The sequence below is a fragment of the Rhipicephalus microplus genome, chromosome 3 (assembly GCF_043290135.1).
Source record: "Rhipicephalus microplus isolate Deutch F79 chromosome 3, USDA_Rmic, whole genome shotgun sequence".
Taxonomy (NCBI): domain Eukaryota; kingdom Metazoa; phylum Arthropoda; class Arachnida; order Ixodida; family Ixodidae; genus Rhipicephalus; species Rhipicephalus microplus.
The window spans coordinates 77088900-77116129 of NC_134702.1; the positions used below are offsets into that span (position 1 = coordinate 77088900).

Consider the following 27230-nt stretch of genomic DNA (forward strand, 5'->3'; position numbering starts at 1 on the left):
AAGGAAGGACGAAAATAAAACAAAAAGAAAATACTCGCGTACAAATAGATTTAGATGTAGAGGGAGTGGATAGGCGTTGCAGCACGTGGAAATTAAACCGGGCCACTAGGTCGTCGAGATTTAGTAAATGCCTTCCCTCGACTTGCTTCGGGGCTTTTTCGCAACGTCGCTGACCAGCGGTATGTCTGACTTCTGAATTATGCTTTGGCCCAAATTTAGTGAAATTTATTTATTTATTTATTTTTTATTTATTAGGTGTTCATCGGAGACTTACTGCAGCCTAACGTTTTCTTAGCACAAAAGTTTGGGGATGCAAACTGTGAGACGGACCGAATTCGTTATCGGAAATTCACGCTATTGTCTAACTAGCAATTATCGCTCTGTCCTCGAGTTTGAAACAAGAGCACTTCCAAATGGCTTTGTAATCCTTGGTGCATTTGGGATTACCTAGAAACAATTTAGTGATCCCTCTCCCCCCACCCCCCTCCAGAATGCCAACGTTTACGCGGCACGCGCCACGACTAGATAGAGATTACAAAAAGATATATCAGTTTCTGCAGAATTATCGTCGCATTAGGCTATCTCTACAGAATATACCAGCGGCTTTTATCAGTTTTACTACTTACCTAATTGTTCTGGAAAATAACGCATTTTGTAGGACCCCTCTTTTTAGCTACCGGCGCATGTTTTTAACAATAGCCTCAGGAAAATACAAAAGTGTCGGATGCAAAAGCACGATTGTTTGGCCTATCTCACATCACGAATGCTTTCCTTGTCGAAATATGTGGAGGTACGAATATATATATATATATAATAAAACCCACCTTGTTCACCTTACAAGATATAGGCAGTAGGGCTGCATGAATATATACAGTGTAAGGAACATTCAGTGTGGTTTCATATTAGCGTCAGCACTGCTTTGCATTACTACACGACGGCAGCGATATGCACCACTGCACGTAAACCATACGTTAAAGAGAAAACACATCTAGGACTTTCAGTTACAAGTTACTACTATATATGTTAAAGGAGACAATGTATCTGTCTAGCCACTCGCCTGAATGTTGATTTAACACTCATGGAATATTTAACTGTGTACCTTTAGACGGTGCGCTCAAAATGGAAGCGACACAACCTTGGTGCAGATTGTGGGTAAGCAGCCGGTAATACGGCACCTGCGCAATATCCACCATCTTTGGAATAACAAATAAAAACATAACAAAAACAAAAACATCTTAGCGATATTATCTATACGGAAAGCACGCCACCTGTATTGAAGTGTAAGCTGTGACTGGTAGGTCTTGCATGCCTCCTGTATGGCGTGCACTGTTGTGGCTGTAACTATATACAACAAAAACTGTTTACCCGTTTGTAACGGCAGGTATATCTACTTATAAAGCAGCTTAACGCGCTTTTTTTTTTGGCTGTGCTTCGTCACAAAGCAAAAAAATGAGTTATCTGAGAGGCATGGTGAACCGGTATCCGAGCAACCATTGAGGCGAGATTCCCGTCAAACATCATTGCGCAGTGCTCATCTTGACTTCGACGCGGATAAGCCAAGTTCTTCGTGTTCTGTGGTGCGTCGAGCACATTTGAATGAATTCAGGTCGACACGTGGCAGAAGTATTCGACAAAGCAACACAATCTCTATAGCCCCACCGCTGTACTGTAGTGCAATCCAGAGCGTTATTTTTATTTTAAAGGTTTTTTCTATTTCCGTATAGAATACAAGGTTCACCGAACAGAACGCCGCTCCAAGCATAGTTTCTTCACGATCAAGTACTTTATTGTAGATAGTCTGTTCGCCTACTTTGCCTTTATATATAGAGGCCTCCGAGATAATAATAGCGTGCCCGATACAAAACGCCGCGCGTTTACGGCTATACTCTACGTTATCAGACCTAAAGTTATTGGAGCAACGCTCGCAATGCTCGATGACGTACAACGCTATTGGACTTTGACCGCGTCCCGACCAACGACAGAATGCACACACGATGTGCGTTCGCGGCTCTCCTCCAGTCTTTCTTCAAATGAATATTTGGTCCCGCTGACGTGTGGGGTGCAGACAAAAGAGAAGCATAGATGTTCGCGCCATGCGAAACCCGGCTTCGAACAATGAATATCAGTAGCTATTGACGTCAAGTGGACGTAAGGGAGAGCCACAGTCGCGCCTGCAATCTCAGACGCGATTATTTGTTCCCCGCTTTTTTTTTTCGTTTTTCTCGCAACGCCCTCGAGTGGCACTCGATGCTATGGGATACGAATAAGCACTGTCACACGGGACCGGCTTTATTCGCGCATCAGTAGCAGCTCCGGGCGTCATGTTGTGCACGAACGACGCGAATCAAGCTAGGCGCATGTGGAGATCGCCGCGATGCCCGGAAATCACCCCATTGCCCGGTAGACCAATCGATCGATCGAAAATTCAATCAATCGATAAAGAATTGGCTACGTATCTCGTGCTTCTCTGCAAATGTAGCTGTTTGGGCCACTGTACCTCGTTTGAACTTTTGTGATTTCTTCTATGTGACTTTGTTGAAATTATTTTATGATTTACGTATGTGATTGTACTGGTTGGCTTTTTATTTTTTATTATTTATGAATACTTTACCCTTTATTACCAAAGCTATAGAAATTATATAAAATAAATGACTCACTGTTCTACTAGTTTCCTGTAAACCCCCTTTATGTTTTGTTAGGAGGTCCCCCTACAGTTTTCCCTCCGTGACCTATGAAGTTACACTTCTTATCCACCTTGTAATCTCGTCAAATTTCGTCAAATAAATTTCGTTTCGTTCGTAAAAAAAATACGATAATATTCTGGCGGCTTTTTTTGTGCATAACATCGCATTTTCCGCGCAGCTTAAGAAACACTAGGGTATTTATAATTACGTAGCTATCTATTTTGTAGTGAAGAAACACTCCACCTAATACTTTCGTATTGACGTTAAACCTCAGATATGCGTAATATTTGCTTTTTGTTCGACAATGTTCGCAACTATAAACGCAGCCACCAGTTCAATATGGCTGGACGTTCAGCGAGTGCTTAAACTTTGGCAGGGAGGCTGAATCGGGTGACATACAGACAGACAGACTGGTGGACCAAAATTTCTGGGCACAAGTGTATACCAAGAAAAACTATCGTCTCTAAATAAAAGTATATCAGTGCGGCGAATGTAAGAACCGAATAACAAGTACGAAACTGAGGCAAGTACATTTGTGTCTTGCTCCCATTTAGGCAGTACATTGCCATGCTTTCAGTTTTTGTAGACCCTTGGAGAGCCAGATTTTTCTACGTGGTCCCTGAGACATGCAGATAAAGTATTTTCTCTCTCTCTCTCTCTCTCTCTCTCTTTCTCTGCAGTAATACTTACAGCAAACTATGCGCCAGCAAACTCACCCAGTCAGCAGCACTTGTCTTAATAACCCGTTGCTTGGGTAAGCGGCAAAACAAAAACTAAAAAAAAAGAATGGAGAAAACATTTGCATTGGAAAACAGCAAGAAAGTATTACGGACGACCACTCTATTAATCTGAAAATTCGTTGGCTAATACCGCAGCCTGCTCACGATATATTTGACTTTGCTGAACTCTCCAGGCTCAGATTTGTTACCACTGCCTACCACGTTTCTTTGATCGCTTGTTGCCATTCTGTAGCCTCGTCTTGAGTGTGTAGTTTTTTTTTATGGGTGCCTAAAAAACCCAACACTATGTGTCGGAGCCTGTCAGGTTGATTCCGGTATCGACATGAAGTTTGCAAAATTTCTGCCCCATTGCACTGGAAAACCCAGCGTGCAGGCAGCCGTTCGTATCATCGCACGCGTGTCTCTCTGTGTTTGAGCCGAGGGGCGTTTCTCGCCGCCGCGACCGCGTCTTCGCCGACAGCGTTCCGCGACACTGACGCTTATCGACGTATTGCGTGATGCCCCGTGTGGCTCTCGAGAAAACTTCCTCGGGGTGTCGCGTGCGCGTGGCGATTGCCGGGGCCGTTGTAATGCGTACTCGAACACATCGATTTCTCCATTGACGCTACAGAGCAATTCGTGCCTCAGAAGGACGTTGTGATCGAGTAGCAGCTTTCTGGCGATAGAAGCCGCAAGATAAACACGAGGGTAACGATGAAAAATATGAAAAAAAAGGAGCATGGAGAACCAAGAGTGGCTTACTTAACGTCAAAGTTTCGTCGGTGACACACAAGCATGTGCCCGTACACGATTGAAATATACAAGAGTGTGAAGCCGTGGGCTAATAGCACGCATGCATTTATAACCTTCAAACAACAAGTCCATTCCTTCCAGATACAAAAAAAAAAAGAAAACATTATGGGACACGAAAGCATCAATAGCGTTTCTCACCATGTAATGATTGCTACATTTCTAGCACATATATTTAAGACACCTTATGCATTTTATGTACGGAAACCACGAAACGTCTGCCAGTCACGCTGTGGTGGCGAATCGTACTGGAGTGCTTCCGGTTGGTGGAGCATATAGCTGCAGGATGAGGAACTGAGGGAGAAGAATGTCGGACGAACAAAGACGAAACCTTTCCGTCTCCTTTCGCCTGTGTAAGTTGTATTCGCCAGGGCTTAGCCAGCGCATTTCATTCGCCATTGCATGACCAGTTCGTTTCTCCAAAAACTCATAAATATAAGCTTAAAGTTGTAACTGCATTCTGAACACGTCAAAATGCAGACACGCCAACACATTGAGAATAGTGCTGAGAAAAAAAAAGTAGAGAGAGAGAGAGAGAGAGAGTATAACCTCGGTGTTTCTTTTCTTTGTGAGCTCGCGTTCAGTTTAGCACCAGTACACGCATGTTACTGGCCCATGAAACGACCGCTCCTTAAGACCTCCTCCATCAACATAACGACACGAATATTCGCGAACGTGAGAAAGCGACTCGTGTATTTCGAATGCGCCCCACAATTCACAACACGGGAAAGAAGTCGCCTTACAGGAGTGACACCCTGTGCTATAGACGCCTCAAGATAACATCCTCGCCACACTGTTTACCCCATGTTAGCAGGTCGCAGTGTAGACTATTTCCCGCAAAACATCTAGGTGCCGCCATCTTGGTCTGTCGAACCAATGCTTTGTTGGTTTTCTACATCGTGACGTGACTCATTGCGGCCATGAAAAGACGTGTGCATCAATCCAGCCGTTTTCATGCAAATATGATTCTATCGCAACACGGTTCGTTTTGTTGTTAAAGATACGCAATACAAAAATTAGCGCCCCCTATGGTGGTACTGAAACCCATCCCTAAAATAGTATATACGACGAGCAATAAATGCCTCTAATATGGACCATGTCGAAGCACAAAGAAAGATAAATAGAACAAGATAGAAGGATTGCGGTCGTGTGGAATGAAACTAAAAGGAGCACCAGAAAAAAGTGCCGAAGGTTTATTACAAATTTTCGTGAGCATAGACGATACCTTCACAACGGAGTACGTGATTATTGTGTCAAACACCAAATAAAAAATGAGTACTTCTTTCATAAAAAATGAGTACTTCTTTCATGTGCGAACTAAGATAAAAAGTGAAACAAATTTAGTGTAGTGTAGGCCCTATCAACCAATATATAGTTTAAGTGATTCTCACTCATATATATATATATATATATATATATATATATATATATATATATATATATATATATATATATATATATATATATATATATATATATATATATATATATATATATATATATATATATATATATATATATATATATATATATATATATATATATGGCACAACTCAACAAGGATAAATATATTTCCCAATATATTTCCCAATTATATTTCCCTTCGTCATCCCCTGCCGAAGGGAGGGAGGAGATGACGAAGGGAGGACCTTTCCGAAACTCTAATCTCATCGCGCATATATATATATATATATATATATATATATATATATATATATATATATATATATATATATATATATATATATATATATATATATATATAAAGCGGCTAACCATTGCCCGTCAAGATAGCACGTTTTGCTCGCATGTCCCTTGAATGAATCTCCCGTACATTTTCTCCTCACACATTGAGCAATAAATGCCGTAATACCGATGCCTGTTGTAAATGCGCAGTGTTGCACCAAAGAGACGTGGACGCTCCACCCCGAGTCGGCCTCAAAATTCCCCTGTCGTTCGGCCCACTGTCGTCACATCGCAGCGGCGGCGTAAACAACGTTGTCCCGTCGGGCCTGCTGGCAGCTCCGCGCAGGATGCACGGCTTCAAGCCACATCCGTCTCAACCAGCGTTTGTTGACGTCATCCCTGCAGCTGAGACTCGCCCCGCGTGTCTAGTCTCTGTCCTCCCCGACGTGGTTTTCTCTTTTTTTAAAAATAAACAGAAAAGGGAGCAAAAAAAAAAAAAAAACTGGGCTGCCGCAAAAAGCGCTCGCTGATCGAATGAGCGGAACGTGTGTCGCTAAAGCTGCGAGCGATACATGTCGCGGAACACCTGTGCCATATACCCTAGTACGCTGATAGTTTTTTTCTTTTTTGTGGATAGCTTCTAATCGTTATGTAGCACACGCCTCTTCTTCGTTACTTATTTTGTATTTATTGATTTATATTTGAAAGGGATGAAGATCATCGTATTCCCCCCCCCCCAAAAAAAAAAGAAGCACTGGCCCCATTACAACGTTAACAAACCCTTTTCTTCTTCCTCCTCCTGAACTTTGTCGACCGCTGGCAGCACTCGACAAGGTATATAGTGCGGTATTACATGTACATTTACAAGCTTATAGGCGGTAAAATCAAACGCTCGTGTGAATGGGGCGGAATCGATACACCGGCTGAGCGAGAGAGAGAGAGAGAGAGAGAGAGAGAGAGAGAGAGAGAGAGAGAGAGATGGCTTTTGCCTTCAAGCCGATTGGATAAGGAACACCACGTGGCTTCTTCGATATAATCAGACGACGCGAACAGGCCCTTTGGTCGATCTTTAACGCGGGCACAGTTCGCCGCGGTGGTGTACTGGTCGCGGAGCTCGGCTGCTGAACCGAAGGTCACGGGTTCGATACCGCGGCCGTGGCTGTCGCATTTCGCTGAAGGCGAAACGATGGAGGCCTGCGTACTGTGCGATGTCAGGGCACGGTAAGGAACGCCAGATGGTCAAAATTTCCGGACCCCTCCAATTGAACGTCTCGCATATATCGTGGTTTTGGGACTTAAGAACTCGGTAATAATAATAATAATAATAATAATAATAATAATAATAATAATAATAATAATAATAATAATAATAATAATAATAATAATAATAATAATAATAATAATAATAATAATAATAATAATAATAATAATAATAATAATAATAATAATAACAATAATAATAATAATAGTAATAATAATAATAATAATAATAATAATAATAATAATAATAATAATAATAATAATAATAATAATAATAATAATAATAATAATAATAGTAGTAATATACTTTGTCCATGATCTTTACACTTGCATATGGTGGAGCATGAAAAGAAAGCTGCAGGGACCGCGTGCACCGAGCCGACGCACGAACGCGGTTCCGCGCTCATTGAATACGTGTCGAAATCCCCAGATGCCCGCGCACGTGTTGCATCCCTGAACCTTACGCTGTACGCTATCATTCACAGCGCAAGCTGAGACCAGAATCCAGCCATGCTTGCCGAGTGCGCGGGGACGGACGAACGGTAATTTTAGAGCACGCTCCTCAAGTTGATGAGGGTATGAAGTTGGGCTTCTTGATGATGCACCGCTAGAATTTCGCACATGGCGGGATACTTTAGGCTTAGCCTCTTCTCTCGCCCTACGTCAAATTTTTGCGCCATGTTAACAGCTCGTTATGTTACTGTGTTATGCTGTGAGCCGAGGGAAAGGGGGGGAGGGGGCACGAGACGCGCGCCATGCGCGGACACTTCACTGGAGCAGTCCAAATTATGTGTAGCATTAGTTAGACTGTTTGAACACAGTTCTGCTGAAAAAGTGTTTAGTAAAACTGATTGATATGTGAGGTTTAACGTCCCAAAACCACCATATGATTATGAGAGATGCCGTATAGTGGAAGGCTCCGGAAATTTTCGACCACCTGGGGTTCTTTAACGTGCACCCAAATCTGAACACAACGGCCTACCCCATTTTCTCCTCCATCGAAAAAGCAGCCGCCGCCACCGCCGGGATTCGATCCCGCGACCTGAGGGTTAGCAGTCAAGTATCTTAGCCACTGGACCACCGTGGCGGGGAGGGTTTAGTATAACCCATACTTACAAAGAGGGCTGCTGTTCTTACAAACACTATCTATTACCATAATGTTAACAGGAGGTCCCGATACAGTCTTCCAATTTGAGGCCTCCTTATGTATAGTACACACATCTAACATTACTGTATTCGTATCATTTTTTAAAACGTAAAACCGCCCCTCTCATCTATTTCTTCCTTTCTTCAGTACCCTCGCATCGTTTGTAGTTTCAGCCTGCTAGATGTAAGTTGGGAGCCATTCTTTTTATGTTCTTCGTGAAACGCTCCCGTACGGCAGGGATATTGAAGAGTGCTGCTTATGAGCTTCTCCGCGGGATAATTAAAGCCATTACAGATACATTCCCTACATATTTACAGTTACCGATGAATGAAAGGTGCGCATGGGATGCAACTGCTTCCTGGGGCATACTGATGTGCTGAGGGAAGAATTTTTTTTTTTTAGTTTTCGAAAGCCTGCCCTTAGGCAGAACAAGAATGTTAAGGAATCTTGGACGTGTGCTTCGACAGCGCAGAAAGCGACTAAAGCGCTACTGCAGTACCTGAACACAACAAACCTTAGCGACCACCTGTAGACTGCTTGTGCTCCCCCAAGCGTGCGTGTGATCATGTGTATCTTCCATCTCTCTCCTATCTCTTCTCTCTCTTTTCTTCCTTTCCCCAGTGCAGGGTAGCAAGCCCGACGTGCATCTGGTTAACCTCCCTGTCTTTTCCTGCATCTCTCTCTCTTCGGAAAGGTCTATCGAACGACGCTTGAGCCGAAAAACGATGTTTGAGAGTTTCAACTCTTCGAGATGAGATTCAACTCTTCGAAAAGCAAGCTGTCACTTTTTTTAGAAGGCATTCATGTACGTCTATTGCGGAAACTTTAGGCATTCAACGTTAACTGTAAGGACGCTCAACGTGATATCAAAAGAACAGTAAGTAAACCAGCAGCCAAAGAACAAATTTAACCAATGCTAGACAACGTTAGCCACTCTTTACTCAACATTAGCCAATGTTGACATAAAAAATATTATTACCAAGGTTCCACCAGCCACCACTGTGTACCTTAAAGGTGCCACAACTTAGCAACCTACAAAATAAGATCTATTTCCTCCCGGTGCTGTCAAAGAACAATTTTTATTAACAAAAATTTAGGGCAGCCACCCGCGATTACGCCCGGCGTACACCCGACAGAATCGTTCGCACTGTGAACCCGTAGAGCTTTCTTCATCGCAGCACTGTAGTGTCTCAGGAGAAGCCAGACGTCTTGGGTTAGTGTCAATTCAGGTCACGAAGGAAAAGACCGGAGGACGCGCTCACGTAAGATGATTCGGGCTTTGTAATCAATGTAAGTTTCACAAAAGTTGCGTACGCTGCACTGAATCGCTAGTTCGCCGTGGTGGAGCAAAAGTTAAGGTGCTCGGCTGCTGACTCGAAGGTTACGGGTTCGATCCTAGCCGCGGTGGTCGGAGGAGGAATGGCAGAGAGCTATGTATACTGTGCAATGTCAGGGCATGTTAAACAACGCGAGAGCGTTGAGTTCGAGAAGTTGAAGTTTATCGCTGCAGCAGACCGAGACCACCAAACTTGGGGGCCTGATGTATAGGGCCTTCTAGAGTAGTTTACTTAGTCGGGAAGAAGTTACTGAGCCTAACTGTATACTTATGCTAACCATGACGAGCTTTAAATGAAGACTACAGTTCGAAGGTATCGTGAAACAAAGGCGCAAGTGATTTGGAGCTTCAGTGTGAACCTTAGTACTTAAGTGACGAGTTGGCGTGGCATCGTAAAGAGTTCAAGTAGCGAAAGTATCAATATTCATAGTAAAACGCAAAATATAATAATGCACAGAGAGCAGCGTATATGACGGAGTAGACATGTTGCGTATTTGTGGTGTACCCCTGTAATGTAAAGCGTGCAAGCGATTACTGCTCTCTCTCATTCTCTCTCTCTCTTCATATATATATATATATATATATATATATATATATATATATATATATATATATATATATATATATATATATATATATATATATATATATATATATATAGTCCAGTAGATCCTCCGTGAGTGGTCACAACGTGGTTTATTTCGACGTTTCGGCCTAGAGTCTGACCTTCATCAGGATTAAAGATACAGTTTGTTGGTGCTCAGCTTTATACATTCTCAAATCAGAAAGCAAGGAAAGAAGAAAAAAAGACAAAAAAAAGAAGGAAAAGGAGAAGAAGAGAAAAATAATATACGGTGGACGCCCCTCGGGTGCCCCCCTACCACTCCTCCCTCCACTTCACCCTTCATCGCTCTCCCCCCTCTCCCCTTCACCTTTCTGATGTCAGCGGTCTGTGTATGTTTCCGTTCACTAACGCTAATATATATATATATATATATATATATATATATATATATATATATATATATATATATATATATATATATATATATATATATATATATATATATATATATATATATATATATATATATATTTCATTATTTTATTTTATTTCCAAGCTTTATTCTTTTCATCTTGCACAGAGTAGCAAACAAGACGTGTATATGGTTGACCTCCCTGTCCCTTCTCGCCTCTCTGTCGCAAATCGAGAGAGGCGGAAAGCGCGCTGACAGAAAGACTGCCCCTGGCCTCCGCGTTGATATTGGCTCGCTTATGCACTTTATGAGTTCAGTATACAAACGACTCTCAAAGGAGAAGTGACATCAATGTGGGAAGAAAGAAAATACAAAGAAAAAGAAAACATGGGGCACAGAATCTTTGCCACACGAGGAGCAGAAGTTAGTTGTACGATGTATATTTTGCGTTTAAACGTGTAACCGACTGAGTGCTGGCAACGAGGTTGTTTTTTTTTTTCGAAGGGGGGGGGGGCAATTATAGCCACCACTTTAAAATCAATAGATCCACCGAAGAAAGCTTTTCACGGTCAGAACGACGACGCAGTGCAAGCGAACGGGAAAGAAAGTAAATAACAGTGACATAAAGTAACATGCCGACTGTTAGGCCTCAGCTTATACGTAAGCGCATTTTTTTTTTACAAACGCAGATTACGGAACTATACGCCACATCAATACGACAGTTGGCTTACGCACAGGCAAATCAAATTCAGCTACTTTTAGTAAAATAACATTGCTGTTTCAGGTTAGGGGCCCACATCTCTGCCAGTCGCCGCGTTGCCGCTTCTTTTCCTGGCACGACTCGTTAATTGCTGCAGGCATCGTATGACTGACACACCGCGCGGTTGTTCCACATTTAGGAGGCCGTTATGAGACACGCGCCGAGCCAGGCTAGTATATGGTGTCGCAACTCGACCTCCGGAAAAGGGGAAGCGGACGAAAAAGACGGAAGCAACAAGGAGGCCACGTTGCAAGGCCGAGACGTCAACATTATACAGCTACAGCGAGTGAAAGCTGCTAGTATCACCAAGACCTCTCCTCCCTACTGGCCGGCCCTCTTCACCCGTGCTGAACATAAACATCCCCACCACTCCACTGCTCTAAGTTGCACACAGTGCCAAGCTGGGGCCATCAGGTGTCGCATCAAGTGCAATCACAGCTTATTCGTCTTGTTGCGTGTAAAAATCTGGAGTCTATTTCTTCTTCGCGAGTTGCGAAGTGAGCCGCGGGCTTGCTCGGTCTAAGGGGGGCTATTTTCAACTCTCTCTGTGCTTGTATGTGCGCGAGCGTGTTTGTCTTCATCTGTGTGTGCACGTTTGTGTATATGTGTTTATGAGTTTGTCTTCATGTGCCTTCGTAGGCACATGTGTACCAATGTCCTGTGTATACGTGTGCTCCCACGTGTGCTTGTTGTAACTGCCGTCACCCTTTACGTCCCGATTGCCCAGGTAAGTCAATTTTGGCTCTAACGACGTGGTGAACATAGACGTGCCTGACGTGTTTACGCTCTTCGCTTGTTTGGTGCCAACAGCCATTCTTCGACCCTCACAAAGTGGTTGTGTAGAAATTACGTCGTGACCCCCCGAATTTCCCCACTGCTTTTCCCGCGGCGCTGGGGTCGGATGCGGTTTTGTCACTTATTAGTGTCATTTTACAAGTATTTGTGTGCAACGTTACGTCGTTCAGCGCCTTCAGTTTCACACGTTGCGGTCCTGACTAACCAAGGCGTAATGCATTCTGTGAAGCATTACGCTGTTTTGTAGAATTTATAATACACGGATATCACGGTTGTTTTAGGAACACCCAGTAGATAATCCGATCAGTTAATGAAGAGTCGACTTCGCTTCCTTCCAAAATATAAATGTGAAGTATAAAGCAAACACGCTAGTGCGAAAATCAAAGCAGGCTTATTTAACGCTCTACAGCTTTTTATACGCGGTGTTATATGAGGGCGAGTCATGGACCTTGTGCAAATACCAAGCTAAAAAAGTAACGTCTTTGTAGCTCTGGTACTTGGCATAGGGTCTCAATTCTGCGAATTTCAGATAAAATCAGTATTTAGGTCGTAAGTAAGATCGAATCTGAATGTTGCCCCGCCGCGGTGGTCTAGTGGCTAAGGTACTCGGCTGCTGATCCGCAGGTCGCGGGATCGAATCCCGGCTGCGGCGGCTGCATTTCCGATGGAGGCGGAAATATTGTAGGCCAATGTGCTCAGATGTGGGTGCACGTTAAAGAACCCCAGGTGGTCAAAATTTCCGGAGCCCTCCACTACGGCGTTTCTCATAATCATATGGTGGTTTTGGAACGTTAAACCACAAATCAATCAAAACTAAATGTTTTCTTCCAAGCGACGACCATAAAGCTGTAGCTCTCTTAATTTTTTGTTTCACTTCACGCACACTGCCGAGTCAACGGAAAGTAAATCATTGCTAGCCGAAGAAGAAAACAAGATAAAAAAAGCTGGCGTCACCAGGCCAGTCTAGATCCATGAAATTCAACGGGCCCCAAGAAAATGTTCTAGCTATATCAAGAAAAAAAACTAGCATTAAGCTTATTTCATTGGCATTCAAACAACGGTCATAGTGTCATTAAAAGTCGAAAGCTAACGAATGGCACGCAAAGTACTGCGCGCGTAAGCATCGGACAAATGTAACCCATTACGTACATTTCTCGTCGTTCCCAACAGGCCGCGTGCGGAGTACATATGCAGAAAAACGGTCCGCTTATCGGAGCCCGATCGCCACACTGTTTATTACGAAGACACACGCATTGCTTTACGGAGTAAACATTCAGAGTCGCTTATCGAACGTGAAAACCTAGCCGCCATTTCAGCCCGCAGGGAAGGGTAAGTACGCACCAGGGACCGTGAACTTTAGTGCCACGAAACATTGCCGATAATAAAATAAAAAAAACACGAAGAAACGGCAAAAAGTACTGTGCCATAAGATAGTTATCGTAAGTGTGCATCAAGCACGACCGCCGTGAGCACGACGTTTTGGCCGCTCTGCTTGACACACTAAACTTCGCAATGTATTTAGCGCACCTTTATTGACAGGCAAAGTATCAAAATGAATACGGTTGATATGTGGGGTTTAACGTCCCAAAACCACCATTTGATTATGAGAGACGCCGCAGTGGAGGGCTCCGGAAATTTAGACCACCTGGGGTTCTTTAACGTGCACCCAAATCTGAGCACACGGGCCTACAACATTTCCGCCTCCATCGGAAATGCAGCCGCCGCAGCCGGGAATCGAACCCGCGACCTGCGGGTCAGCAGCCGAGTACCTTAGCCACTAGACCACCACGGCGGGGCCAAAATGAATACGGCTAAAGCGGAAAAAATACAGAGAAAGTCCAGTGAAATTAGAGACGTCACTGTGACGGGCCAGCAACAGGTGTTTAGGTACTAAATTCCATGAAATAAACATTGAAATCTGCTTTGTATGCTAATAACAAAGTTTCTGATGTCAAGTTAACGAGCGTGTACATAGAGCTTTGAAAAGATCCTATGCTAACCCTGAGCTTTTGATTGTTGCGACTTTTGTACCATTAGAGAAACAAGAATTTAAAAACATGGAGTGATTGAAGAAAAAAAAAGGGCCTGATAACGAAGATACTTCATCTGAATTTCCTGCGCTGGGAAAGAAAGCTTGAAAAATAAGATGACCGAGGAAATAAGTCAGCAAAGTACACGCACAGGCCACGCCGATGCCGTGTCCGTATAGTTAAATTCGTCTTCACCTGTCGCATAAACTGACGCACCTCATTAAATGCGTGAGCACATCTAGGTCAATGTGTGTCTAACATACCGGACGAATGAGAAGTACGATAATTGAAGGAGGAAGGAAGCAACAAAAGGGAGAAGGCAGAAAGGTTAACCAGAAAGACGTACGTTTGGCTACCCTACACTGGGGGATTAGGAAAGGGAACTTATAATTGAAAAACCCGATTGTTGCTATTGAAGTGAATTTGTACAGAGGCACTTACGCGCATATGCTCAAGTTATAAGCAATCGATTCTTTCTCGTGCCTAATCAGACTGCACCATTATGCCAAAGTTATAACCTTGAATTAAAAAGAAAATCTCTGGCGTCATGCGAACGAACGTCGATTGTACCGCGTCCTTGTCGCTCTTCTTTCATTATCTTATCGCACACGGGGGTGGCGACTCCAGTGTCAAGATCGACTAATTATCTCGAAGGTCTCTGTCTGCGCGAGGAGAAAAATATTGCTAAAAGCAGCGGTTTGAAGGGTTATCTCACGGGTGTTAAGGGATGCACGCATACGTAAATACAATAGACGCTGGAGACATTTCATCCTTTTCATAGTGATTGTGGCGCGAGCATGCGGCTAAGATACAGGCTGTGTGGCGTGATCACTCGCGTGGCCTACGGCTGAGTTGGAAATTGCAAGCAGCACTGATATAAGACGGTAGAAATAGGGCGTGAACACAGACAATATCTTTCTTTTGCCGCCTTTCGAGTGCAAACTTTGAAACAGCAGGCTAAAATCTAACTTTATGAACTATTTAGCCTAACTAATATTTCATTTAATCTCATATTTTTGTGTTTATCTCTTTAGGGGTAATGGTGTCTTATAGGTCAACCTAGCTACACATAAGAATAAACTTTGCTGTGGCATGTACACATAGTCAATAGACATGATGTACATATATGAATATGACAATTGTGTCCGGTCATTGGAGGAGGTTTACGAGCTACTTATTGGTGCGTGAATACGAAGTTTTAAATGCCTTTTCCTAGCTTTGTTCGCGTGGCGGACTATGGCGGGGCGTCCCCGGGTTCCACATTTACGCTACAGCACTCACCAGATGTTTTGTTATACAGACACGTCAACTAACCACCGCAGGAGCTCTCTGAAACACCTGTTATTTATAGATAACACCACAGAGGCCAAGATAGAAGCCGCTTTATATGACTTTCACTTTTCTGTCATACCCGCGAGCTGCGGTGGATATTTCCTAAACAGAAAAACATTGCGGTGAGACCCCGTACGTGCGTATACAATCCCCCGTTGATTTTTAATTTCGCGCAACGTTCGTCGTTGCATAGCGACGATACATATGCCACTCTCATAATTTGAAAGACCACGAAAAAAAAATATTGTCAAAGATACCTCGGCTGACGAGCTCAGAATTTTATTAGGATTCGCCGCGAAGGACAGTGATATAATATATGTTGGGAGGATCCTCAGAATATGGCCTCATGCGATGAGTGGGGCTGTGTAAGCACTGTTGCATTTTCTTTTTTAAAAATAACAAATCCTGCGTCATCGACCGTCTTAAAAGAAGGCTGTGCAAGAAGCCCCAGTGTATGTGTGTGTGTGTGTTTTGCTTTTATTTATCTCTCTCTCTCTGTCTGTCGTCTGTACAACCCCTATTTCTCCACCCCTAAGCAGGGTAGAAAACGGGTCACTTTTACCAGGTTAACCTCCCAGCGTTTTCATTTCATCTCTCTCTCTTTTTTCTAGATGCGCCAGTGTATGTGACGGCTTGAGATTAAATCGAGCAATATCAATGACATCTTTGTGTGGGCGTGTTCTCTGAACTATGCTTATCTTTCAGTTCTCTCACAGAGTGGGGCAGACATGATATAAGCTTGCTTCATTTTCCTCCCTTTAACTTATCACCTTTCACTCTCGGTGAACATACTAGTGTGGTGAATTAAACTTTCAATCTCGTCGCTGCATGCCTATTGCGTATGCATTGTGTGCATTGTAATCTTTTCGCCTCATCAAATTCCTTCTGCCGCGTTTTTAACAGCAAAAAATGATTGAACCGGATTAAAAGATTTGCAATTAGTATGTTTTTTTGTATGTGGGCAATTTTGAATTCTCACTTCATGCCAGACAGCAAACATCCTTTTTAACGAATGAACCGACCCCTAAGCGCTGTTGGAATGTCACTTTTACCACAAGTGCTTCTTTTTTGCGCACGGCTTTGCGGCAGATACACTGTAATTCCGCCACGCTGTGTGAGCAGGTGCACTGCAATTTGCCGCAGGTACGCTGTGCTACACTGTGCGTGATTTAGGGTACCCGCCGATGGACATTGAGTGGCGATATAATTAACTTAGTGTCTTTCTCTACGCCGTGTCTAGTAATCATACCGTGGTTTTTGCACGTTAAGCGACAACGTTTATTCAACTTGATTCTTGGATTTGCTTTCTTAAATCATGAAACCATTGAAATTCACTTCACACACTTTTTTGCCTCATTATTTCACTGAATCGCTCACATCGTCATGCAGAGCAAAGCACAGGCCGATAATTTTGAAGTAGGTTTGTGACCGCCTTTTAACTCCTGTGAGAGAGCCTCTAAACCCCCCCCCCCCCCCCCCCACCCCACACACACTTCATAGGTAAATCCCACAGAAGCTTTATCGACCGCATTGTCTCATCTCGGCCATTCTGATTATTTTTTTCGCGTCGTAGTTGGACGACGTATATGCTGACGATAACGATTGAACCCGAAGCTGGATTCCTTGGCCTTTACTACACTGAGTAGTCGTGACAAAGGCACGTTCAACCTTATGAACAAGGTCGAAACAAAAATCATGAGTTAGTAAACTAGCTATATTTTCCCCCTGAAGAAATGAGCAACTTACGTCGAAGATGTTTTAGACGAACTGTGCCCTCTTTTGCACTAGTTTATGTGGACTGCTGGATTTGCTTGTTTATTAAATAAAGCGACCTCCCCGTAAAATGTAAATCAGTTGGAGAAACTCGGTCCCGGTTCCTCCAGTACCAAGACTTGGTAGTTGCTTGTCGTCTTCATTAAGAAAAAGTCGAAGCATGATAATTCATCGAAAGCAGAAGAGCTTATCAATGAACTTGTTACCTAATAGTTGCAATAAAATAACAAATCTGCATAAGAAGTCACTTCGCTACACAGTTCTGCATACTTCGTGCACATTGTCCCATTCTTCAAGAGCAGTTAATTAATTCATCTTTCTTATATATTATGACTGATATAACTGTGTGGTTAAATTATGCGTTATGTTAGAGTATGTGCGTTGATGCCAAAAGTCATTGATTCAACTATACCACTGGTATGCAAACGCCAGCACTTGCAATTTCTCGCAATTTATAAGCTATGGACTAACACCACTAGAGAACTCATTGAAAGGAAATAAACACAAAAGTCAGATTAAGAATTCCACTTTTCTTGAAAGCTACAGCTACGTGACGCCAAACAACGATAAAATAGAGGCAGGGAGAACACAGAAGAAATTGCCTGTTTTACTTAATTTATGTCAATATTTAATGGTAAGTAAACTACGAAATGTAGCTCGAAAATTGTATATGCCTGCGGGGAGTTACGTTCAACAGCAAATTTTTACAATGCTTTTTACAATGCTTAACCTCGCTTCTCTGTGTGTTGGCTTCGCGTGGTTGTTAGATAGTTGTTGGGCTGTGCTGTTAAATTAAATTCTCATGTACAAAATATGCATTTTGTATTACGAGCACAACTTTCTAGAACAGTATACACTTCTATCTCCTCACCCGCAGCATCGAAACCGTCAGGTAGAGAAAAGGTATTTTGTGAGTGCACGTGATCTACTAGTTCAGCAACATGCCAGACATGAGTGATCCTAACTTGCCGAAATAAGACTGGTTTGATAATGCGAAATGTAGAGTGAACATGTCGCTGTGGTACGAGTCTGCAATAAAATGACATCATTCCTTCTCATAATTCATCAACCGTCGTATTGCTGCACTGTAATTACCCTAGCGCGCTGTTGTAATGTATATTACCAACGCTAAGCACCATTCAATTGTTATATAAAAAAGAAAAGAACCGAGTTCACGAACACATTTCGTTCTAGATTATCTTTGCCATTCGTCTGACCGCCCTTGCTGATATTGAGCAAGCGAGTTAATGAATTTTTTATGTATTCGTGGAGAAACACGGTGCAGTTTTGTATAGTAGAACCTGCATACTGCAGTTTGACAGAGCTCCGATCCCCAGTGAGTCCGAAAAAACCTGAAACCACATGCAAGAACTGGAGTACCGGACATCAAGGTCAGCTGGCATATATGTTCTTTAGCTGCAGTCTGCAGCTAAAGAATGTTTCGTCAATACTGCCTAAGTGAAGATTGAAAATCCCAAGTGTAGAGGAAGCGAGCCGCGGTGCGGGAGAAGCTTGCCCTGAATGATGAGGACGTATACGGCACGCGTACTTCGTTATTCATCAGAGCCAACCACGGCGTTGACGGACAGTGTATTTGTGTTAGCTGCGCGTGATGAGGGAGTGCCGGTTTTTGCATGAAGCGTACAAGTACAGAGCTGCCCTAGCCAAGCACCACGTTTCCTTCAATAGTCGTTTCCGGTTTCGAAGCCGTAAACTAGCTCGGCGCGTCGGGTCTGACGATAGCAGTGTTTCGCAGAGCTCTCCCGTGCCCACACAACGGAACCCAGATTTCGAGTAGAGTAGTACCACAAAGCGGCTGCGACCGAGCGAGACCCAGACGGTTTGGCTTGTGGCAACAAACCCTATAACCGTTTCATCAACGAGCCGGTAAATATTACCAATAAAGAAAAACGAGCGCTGCACACGTAGTTTCTCTTTGTCTCCGCCGAAACAGCCGCCCTTGCCTAAGCCTCGGCTGCACGTTAAGCGCGGTTCCCGGGCCGCGCGGGTTTTTTAAAACTTGGCCCGCGTTGCCGGAGAGCTTTGCAGCCGCCGGCTAAATTTAGCAGGTGCTCAGAGAGTCCTTGGCGAGGCTTTATTGGGCCGGCCCTGCAATGTCCGTGCGCGCGCTTAGGGACGCTGGTGCGCAGGGGCCTCCGTCTTTGGCTTCGACTCAGCCGTCGTACTGCTTGTGACCGGCACCGTTTTCAGGGTGACCCGAGGGACGAAACTCCCGGACAGGGCATCCTTTTTTTTTTTTGTCTGACAACCTAACTTCACGTTTTCGGAGTGAATCCTCTGCATAATTGAGGTCAACGAAACGGTCGTTTTAGCATCTGCATCGGAATGGTCTCTGCGCAAGCTTTTTTACATTTAGATACCAATTGTCCTGATGTATTATTGAGATTGCCACTCTAATTTATTGCGTCTGCTTTACTGTGTCTGCTGCTCCCGGTAAAGGGACACGGACTCTGCTTTATCTAGCAATCAAGCCTCCGAAATTCGCTTCGTTTGTAGCTAACTTGTGAAATGTGCTGTGGAGAGATTGAGGTCCATATTACCTCGGCTACTCCACATCGATAACTTCTACAAGGAACAACTTCTGGTCGAGGTATACCACGTCTTATGAACACTAATCTAGTGCTAAATAGTTACCAAATTTGAGAACACAATATCAATATTTATCCCTTTCTCGTACTGTAACGTGACTATTAGTTATTGATTAGCCATACGAATTCGGAAACTGAACTGCTATTGCGCTATTCGTCCGATATTTTTTTCTCTTCATCGCAATATATACGTAACCGTTCCGAGTGTCAGGGAACCTAGGTCCACATGCGTTAATGGGTCATGACTTCCAGCTTTGGTCGTTGGCCCGATTGCACCTATGCATCCAGGTTATCACAGACGTAACAGCGTGTGTGCGTACGCAAACCCAGATAACGGGAACAAAGGCTTCTTCCGATAATGGCCCCAATTTTACCACCGAGAGGAGCGTTCCGCGACTCTGACATGGTTGCTCGCACTCTGACGTTCTTCTTTTATCTTTCTACATCGTCTTCCTTTTTTTTTTTTGTACGCAAACGATGATGGAGTGTTCGTGAGAGATAAAACAAGGACTTCGAGCAACACGGCTTTGTCCCGTTATCGGTGTGTCCAGAAGGGGGTGGTTTTTCTTACACTTTACACGTGCACCATCCGAACCCGATCACCCAATGATGGAGCATCGAATAAAAAGGTGACCGGTTAAGTGAATATTGATGTCTCATTCAGGCCCACGGCATACAGTTAGCCAGACAACACTGTTATTGCACCCTGAGCTTTCCGGCGATTACGTAGCTACGAGGTATGAAAAGCTACAGCGGTCACAGTGTCGATGTTTATGCATAATATCTATGGCGACATTTAACAAACAAATCACGACCGTCTTCACGAATAACCTGACAGGTTTATCTCGAATGACCTACCAGATTAGCCGCGTCAGGTTAACCTTCGGTATAACCCGAATAACTTGACAGGGATTTCGTAACGAAAATAAGTACACCTATAACGATTTTCCAAAGAGAAAGGCCACAGTTGCAATTATGTCAAAAGCATCCATCTAATTGAAATCGTTCACATCATGTTGATTTCTTCAATCGTCCAAGTTCTGGTGATATGGTCGCATCACATCTGTAATGAATCATTGAGTTGCAATTTGCCGAGATGAAAGAAAGAAACCGTTAGGAAGAAGTTCAACTGGGAATATCAGCATCGGATAAAGCGCCTGAGCGGCAAAGCCGACGACGTTGTGTAAAAAGCGCTCACCCTTCGAAGCAGACGACCGCCGAAGTCGATTCTGTATCCGTTCCCAGGGTTGCGGAGTACACAACACAGCTGGTGGAGTACTTGTCGTAGCTGGCGTGTGGCGAAAAAAACGAAACAAAACGAAATTGCTACGGGGGCAGGCAACAGGTCCCGGTAGCACGGATGGAGACTACTACTCCGTCGTCTCGTTTCCCGCACAGGATAAAAAAAAAATGCGAATGTAGTAGCGCGCACGCGGAATTAATCCTGCAGAAAACGAAACACACACAACCTAACACAAGGAGTCCCAGTCGGCTAGATCGAAGTCGACTTCGGCGAAGACATCGTCCGCGTTGAGGATTTGTTTCCCCACAGGTCTTTCGTATACCTGCTGAGGGAGGTCACAGCGCCGGAGCTGCCGCCACGGGCGCAATATATAGCGACAGCCGTGGCGCCATCTGGCGGGGAGCGCCACAACTCGCCTAGCGTCGCTAGCGCGTCTTAGCGGCAAGCGCCGCAGCGAGCGGCTCAACGTGTTCGTGTAAAGTCAAACAGCAGCAGTCCGTCGAGCGTTTCAACTTTCAAGGTCGGCTCGGTTCCAGAACGCTAAACCCGATTGCATTGTTCGAAAAATTGGACGCATCGAATGACGCCCCCCAGTCCTGCTTGGGCGCCCAATGAGGGTGCCGCGCGGGGGGACCGTTATTTGCAACTTTGTCACTGCCGACGCTCTGCAAGAGCTGACGGGACTTGTGGCGCCATCTAAAAGCCAAGATTGTGAACTCACGTATTAAAGTATGGCCTCCGTGATTACACGCGTACCTTTGGATGCGTAAAACTCTTAGAGGCCACGACAACAGGAGCTCTAAGAAAGGGGATGGCTGCTGACGTTCCATCGGCGGGCCGACTTTTAATTTTAGACCGGATGCTAGAAGAGGAACGCCGCCAGAGATGCACCTCGGCTGCTGCGGTTCTTATTTTAAGAGCGCGCCGAGTGAGATTAGAAGTGGAGATTCGGGAACCGCTAAAGTTCCCAAGGCAAACAAAATGAACGCGCGCTCCCCGCGACGCCGCGCCAGCTGTGGGACGAGACGCAGCGCGGAGTGGAGGCACCGCGGTTTTCACCTTGGTGCATGCACCCGAGGTTGCGCCCCGCAGGTGTACTCTCACCTTGCGTTCAATGCCAGCAGCTTTTCCATACAAGATTTAGAGGCTGCGTACATAGGTTGCTGGCAGCGATGAGATATATATTTAAGTCTATAGCAGATTTCTGAAACAAAGGCGCGACTTTGAGGGCATTTTTTAGACGTCTTGGAAGACAGCTTCAAACTTAGGCGGGCTTAACGGCTGACGTTCCCTCCAAGCAGCATTCGTACAGCCTTTGTGTAAAGAATAAACGGAGGACGCGCGTACGTTATTTAAAACTATGGTTGTAGTGTAACTACGTTAAATAGCATCAATGTAGCCTCCACTTCGTGCCTTTCATCCTTTCTTATACCTCACGTGTATTAACTACGTTGCGTATCATTCTTGCTGTCCAAAGCAATTTCGAAGTATCCGTCCCAGTGTTCCGATAAAAAGAAAAATGCAATTACCGCTCCAGTCATCAGTTCTTAAAAAGTGCGTGTCAAGCAGTTCTTAAATCGGTATAGACTCTTATCAGCCGTGAAAATGCCAGGCGTAGGCACCAAGGCTTGATAAGGACAAACCCTTGTGCGATTAGATTACATTTGTCACGTTCTTTTCATGATGCGACCGGTGCTATGCGTGCTTATGGCTAGTCGACGTGTCCGAACTCATTACACAACATCCTAACTCAGGCTTGGCGTCAAGAGCGCCGTAGCTCGCGTAAACGCTGACGTCATCAAAAAGCGGGGAAGACGTGTCACAACCGCGGGGCAACGGAACCCGCTAACAGATACCTGAGATTCCGGTTTTTTTATTACTGGACGCCATACGACGAGGCTGCAATAAAATAAGCTATAGTAAAGCTTTAGGCACACGTAAAAGAACCTCGAATAATGGTTAAAAAATAACATATGGTGTTTTACGTATCAAAAGAATGATACGATTATAGTGAAACATGCCGTAGTGAAGGAATCCAGGGTTTTTTTTTATTGTGAGCCTAAATTAAACTTAACGAGCACATGCATAGTAGTTCACCTCCTTCGATGTCGACTGCCGCGGTCGCGATTTGATCCTGGGGCTTCCGGATCAGCAGCCGATTACCCCAACAACCGCATATCACCACGGCGGCCCAGTGGGAGAAATTGACGCAGTGCTATAGCCTCTATACGTCATATCCTGCAACCCACTGTTAACTTCAGACATGTTAATTTTGTCTGACATGTTAATTCTGCCTGAGTGCTTGTTAACCGCCCCAAACAATAGATGTGCTAGTTTATTGTGCTGTTCACTGCAGACGTGATGCTGTGAAAACCACAGACGTGAACTGATTGAATTGTGTACTGTAACCCACAAATACGTACTTTGAAGCCATCCCTTCATCAAAGAAGGCCCTACAACACCTGTGCAAGTAAACATAGAATGACTTCACTATCGGGGTTTTATACATCACAACAAATTGATTGCCACCCAAAATATTAGATGCCATGCTGTATGCGTGGAGTTACAGGTATGCGTCGGTACTCGGCTGCTGACCCACAGGTCGCGGGTTCAAATCCCGGCTGCGGCGGCTGCATTTCCAATGGAGGCGGAAATGTTGTAGGCCCGTGTGCTCAGATTTGGGTGCACGTTAAAGAACCCCAGGTGGTCGAAATTTCCGGAGCCCTCCGCTACGGCGTCTCTCATAATCATATAGTGGTTTTGGGACGTTAAACCCCACATATCAATCAATCAGGTATGCGTCGCGCTCTTTAAGCACTTTTTTTTCTCGCATGAGGAACATGCCGGAAGCTGCAAATGGGACAATGACAAAGGGGCAAGAGGCTACGTAAGCGCACGTCTTAACCTTGCGCATGTTCTCCCTATCATAAAATCAGCCAATCATGGCATCCTATTTAAATATGACGTAGTTAGGCCTTACGATGACGTAATTTGCCAAGAGGGCACCGAGCGCTTTCAAGCTGTTTTCGCTTCTTCAGTTACGGTTCGCTGTCAGAAACGGGTCAAATTCGCGTGTCATAATTTTAAGGCAATGAGTATTACATACCAAGTAAGAAAATTAAGGAAAGCGTTGTGTCGTGTGAGTTTTGGCAATTGAAGTTATTAGGTGTGTAACTGGCTATCTAAATATCCTGCCACCAATCAGCTTCAGTATTTGCATAAAAAGAATCTGTCTTTATGCCCGAAATGCAAGCACACGTTGTTTCTTGGTTGTATTTGTTTCGAGCAAAGAAAAAAAAATACTTTTCACGTTGGTTTTGAACCTTGTCACGTCGAAGGATTGTCGATTATGGCAGTGCATCCAGCAAAGCGATCTTCTGCAGCAATACGCAGTATAAATAAGGTAAATGATCGCCAGTTGTCCACTCACGAGGTCTGCATGAATGGGCGCACTAAGTTTCAAGCCATTTGATGAAACGAGGCGCTTGACGTGTCATTGAACTTGGCGTCTCCATTTGTACACACCGTGACTGAAAGGGCTGATTAGAAACGTAACTGTAAACTTCCTGGACGGCGTGAACTCATGTAATATTTAGCTCATAGAGTTTCCTAAATATACGTTAGTGGGAACCCTGGTGCTAGTTTCTATGGGAGCTGCAACGCATGGCCCTTCAGCGAGCCTGGGAATGATGGGTAGTGCACGGACATGCCTAATCTCCGTATACTTCTGGCTCCGTGTGTGTTCGTGTGGCTTGGAGCTGTTTTCTCTCGAAACAAAAATCAGCAAAGGTTCAGTGGTTGCGCTTCACAACCTTATTATTTTAGGCTTACCATTTCAAATCGGTTCCCGAAGTTCAAAAGAATTTGTTCTTCCCTTCAAAACAAAACTTAAACCCAACAATAAACGAAGCCACAGGTGCGATTTCCCGCCCGCAAGTACGAAGATTAGGCAAATCCATGTACTACCCATCCTACCCACGGTCACTGAACAATCGCAACACCAGACTCCCCTCTAGTTATTTTAGGAAACTGTTTAACCTGTATTCACAAACGTTCCTTGACTCAAAACTCGACTTCAAAAGATCTTTGAGGACGGTTTCACAATACGATTTTTACAGCACAAAATGTCTGGGGGGTCCCTTGAGGGCGAGTTTCGAGCGGAGGAACGTTCGTGAATACGGGCTTATGATTTGGTTCCCGTGTTCACAAGAACCTCGACCACCAATGGGAACACACATACGGACAAATAACTTTATTGTGGTCTTGAAGAACTTCGCTTTGACAACCCCTTTTAGGGGGAATCCGTAGCAGTGGCGGGCCGGACCAGAAGACCGTGGCCCTCCACCCTCTCGCAGGCCCTCTAGACAGCGCGAAGTAGAACCGAGAGGTCACCACTGTTTAAAGCTTCTTTCCAGTCCTCTTCTTTGTTAACCTCGGGGTCACGTAACACAGGACATTCATTGCCAGAGAATGTTCAGGTAATGAGCAACACGCCACTACACAGTCCGGACGGGGCGGTTCGATGGCGGGCTAGAAATAACTGAACCTGCCCCGCGAAGGGAAAGACCCCGTTTGGAGCATCCCGATTGCGGTCGAGTAAGTTTCGGGTGAGGAAAAACCTTCCGAGAGAGATGATAAGCGTCCACCACGGTTGCGTAGCGGTCACAGAGCTCGGCTGCTATCCTGAAGGTGCAGGGTTCGATCCCCGTCACGGCGGCCACATTTATATGGAGGCGGAGTGCTAGAGGCCATGCAGTGTACTATGCGGTGTCATTGCACGTTAAATAATGCCGGGGGGTCGAAATGTCTGGGCACCTCTGCTACGGCATGGCATAATCATATCATGGTTTAACGTAAGACCTCGAACTCTGTCATTTTCCCGGTAGGGTGAACGCTTTCGATTTTTTTTCATTTTTTCCCTTATTTTATAAAACACGTTGGTAGGCTAGTTGGTGTTTGCGTCCATGAATTGTGAGTGAGCGCGACACACAACGACGTACTTGTCTGACGGACTCACTCCCAATTCTCACTTTCATCAACCAAAGTGCTATTTATCGTTCTTAAACTATGGGGAAGGTGCGCACCATAAAGCATTCGTACCTGCCACTCTGTGGCAGCCTGAGGATGAGTCAGGCAGTCGGCATCGGGTGGTAGACAAACAAACAGGACGCGTCTGACGACAGCAGTTATTTGTGGGCCGACCTGGACTTAGCGGTTGCGCCAAGGTTGCGAGGAGCTCGTATTGCGCGAGGCAGTCCAGTTAAGCGTTGACGTGCTTTCCATTTCGCACATAAGCAACCACCCTAGATATCACTAAAACTGGAACAGCATTATTTTCAAATTCATTCCTGCTTTGAAGAAAACAGTCGTGGATTTATCGGTAAGGTCAAAACTTGAGGCATAGCTTCTTTTTATTTATTTTTCTCGAAACTATACACCTCAACTTGCTAAACATAGGACATATATGAAAGAAAAATCTAATGTTTACCGAGGGACATTCAATTTTTATTAACGGGCAGACATGACGAACTGTGGTTCGAATGCCAATGTGTTTCGTGAAATGTCAATTTTTAATGTAATAATTTCCTTTTGATTTAACTTTACCGCACGTACGGCAAATTTAAAAATGATGTTCGCCAGTAATTTCCCACAGGTTTCGCATTATTGCGTTGCAATTTCAACTATATATGCTTAAGCAAGTGTTGTTTTGTTTGCAATTTTCTTATGCTTGCCGTGTACCTATAGCACTGCATTTTTTTTTACTCAACCCCCAGTGGAGGGCCTTTAGAGGTTTCTCGAAATAAAAGTAACGCAAAAAACTATTTTCCAGTAATAGATAGAACGACATGATGTCCTTGATCCAAATATGGCAGAAGTTTGGTAAAAGTTGGAAGCTTGAAGCCATGAAACATACATTAAGACGTAGTCGCCCGTGCCAACGTTTGCCGAAGCAGTATTGCTTTCTTCCAGGAGGCAACTGCGTACCTCAGTGTGTGTATGTGCGTGATTCGTGCCCTCTCCCTTAAAACTCAAGCAGCGTGCTGTGGTGACCTGGCTGGTAAGTCATGG

At 44.4% G+C, this 27230-nt stretch overlaps 1 protein-coding gene across 5 annotated transcripts in view; it reads right to left on the reverse strand.

Annotated features, from left to right (window-relative positions):
- SERCA (ATPase sarcoplasmic/endoplasmic reticulum Ca2+ transporting SERCA) overlaps window positions 1-27230 on the reverse strand; it is a 154626-nt gene that overhangs the window by 85779 nt on the left and 41617 nt on the right. For 3 of the 5 annotated variants that reach the window (XM_075889857.1, XM_075889862.1, XM_075889861.1), the window contains exon 1: window positions 21117-21307. The exons of 1 other annotated variant lie outside the window; for it this stretch is intronic. The gene's annotated coding sequence lies outside the window, so the exon portion shown is untranslated. Of the gene's footprint in view, window positions 1-21116; window positions 21308-21387; window positions 21428-27230 lie in introns of those variants that run through there. One more of the 5 variants, XM_075889858.1, reaches the window with a different exon arrangement.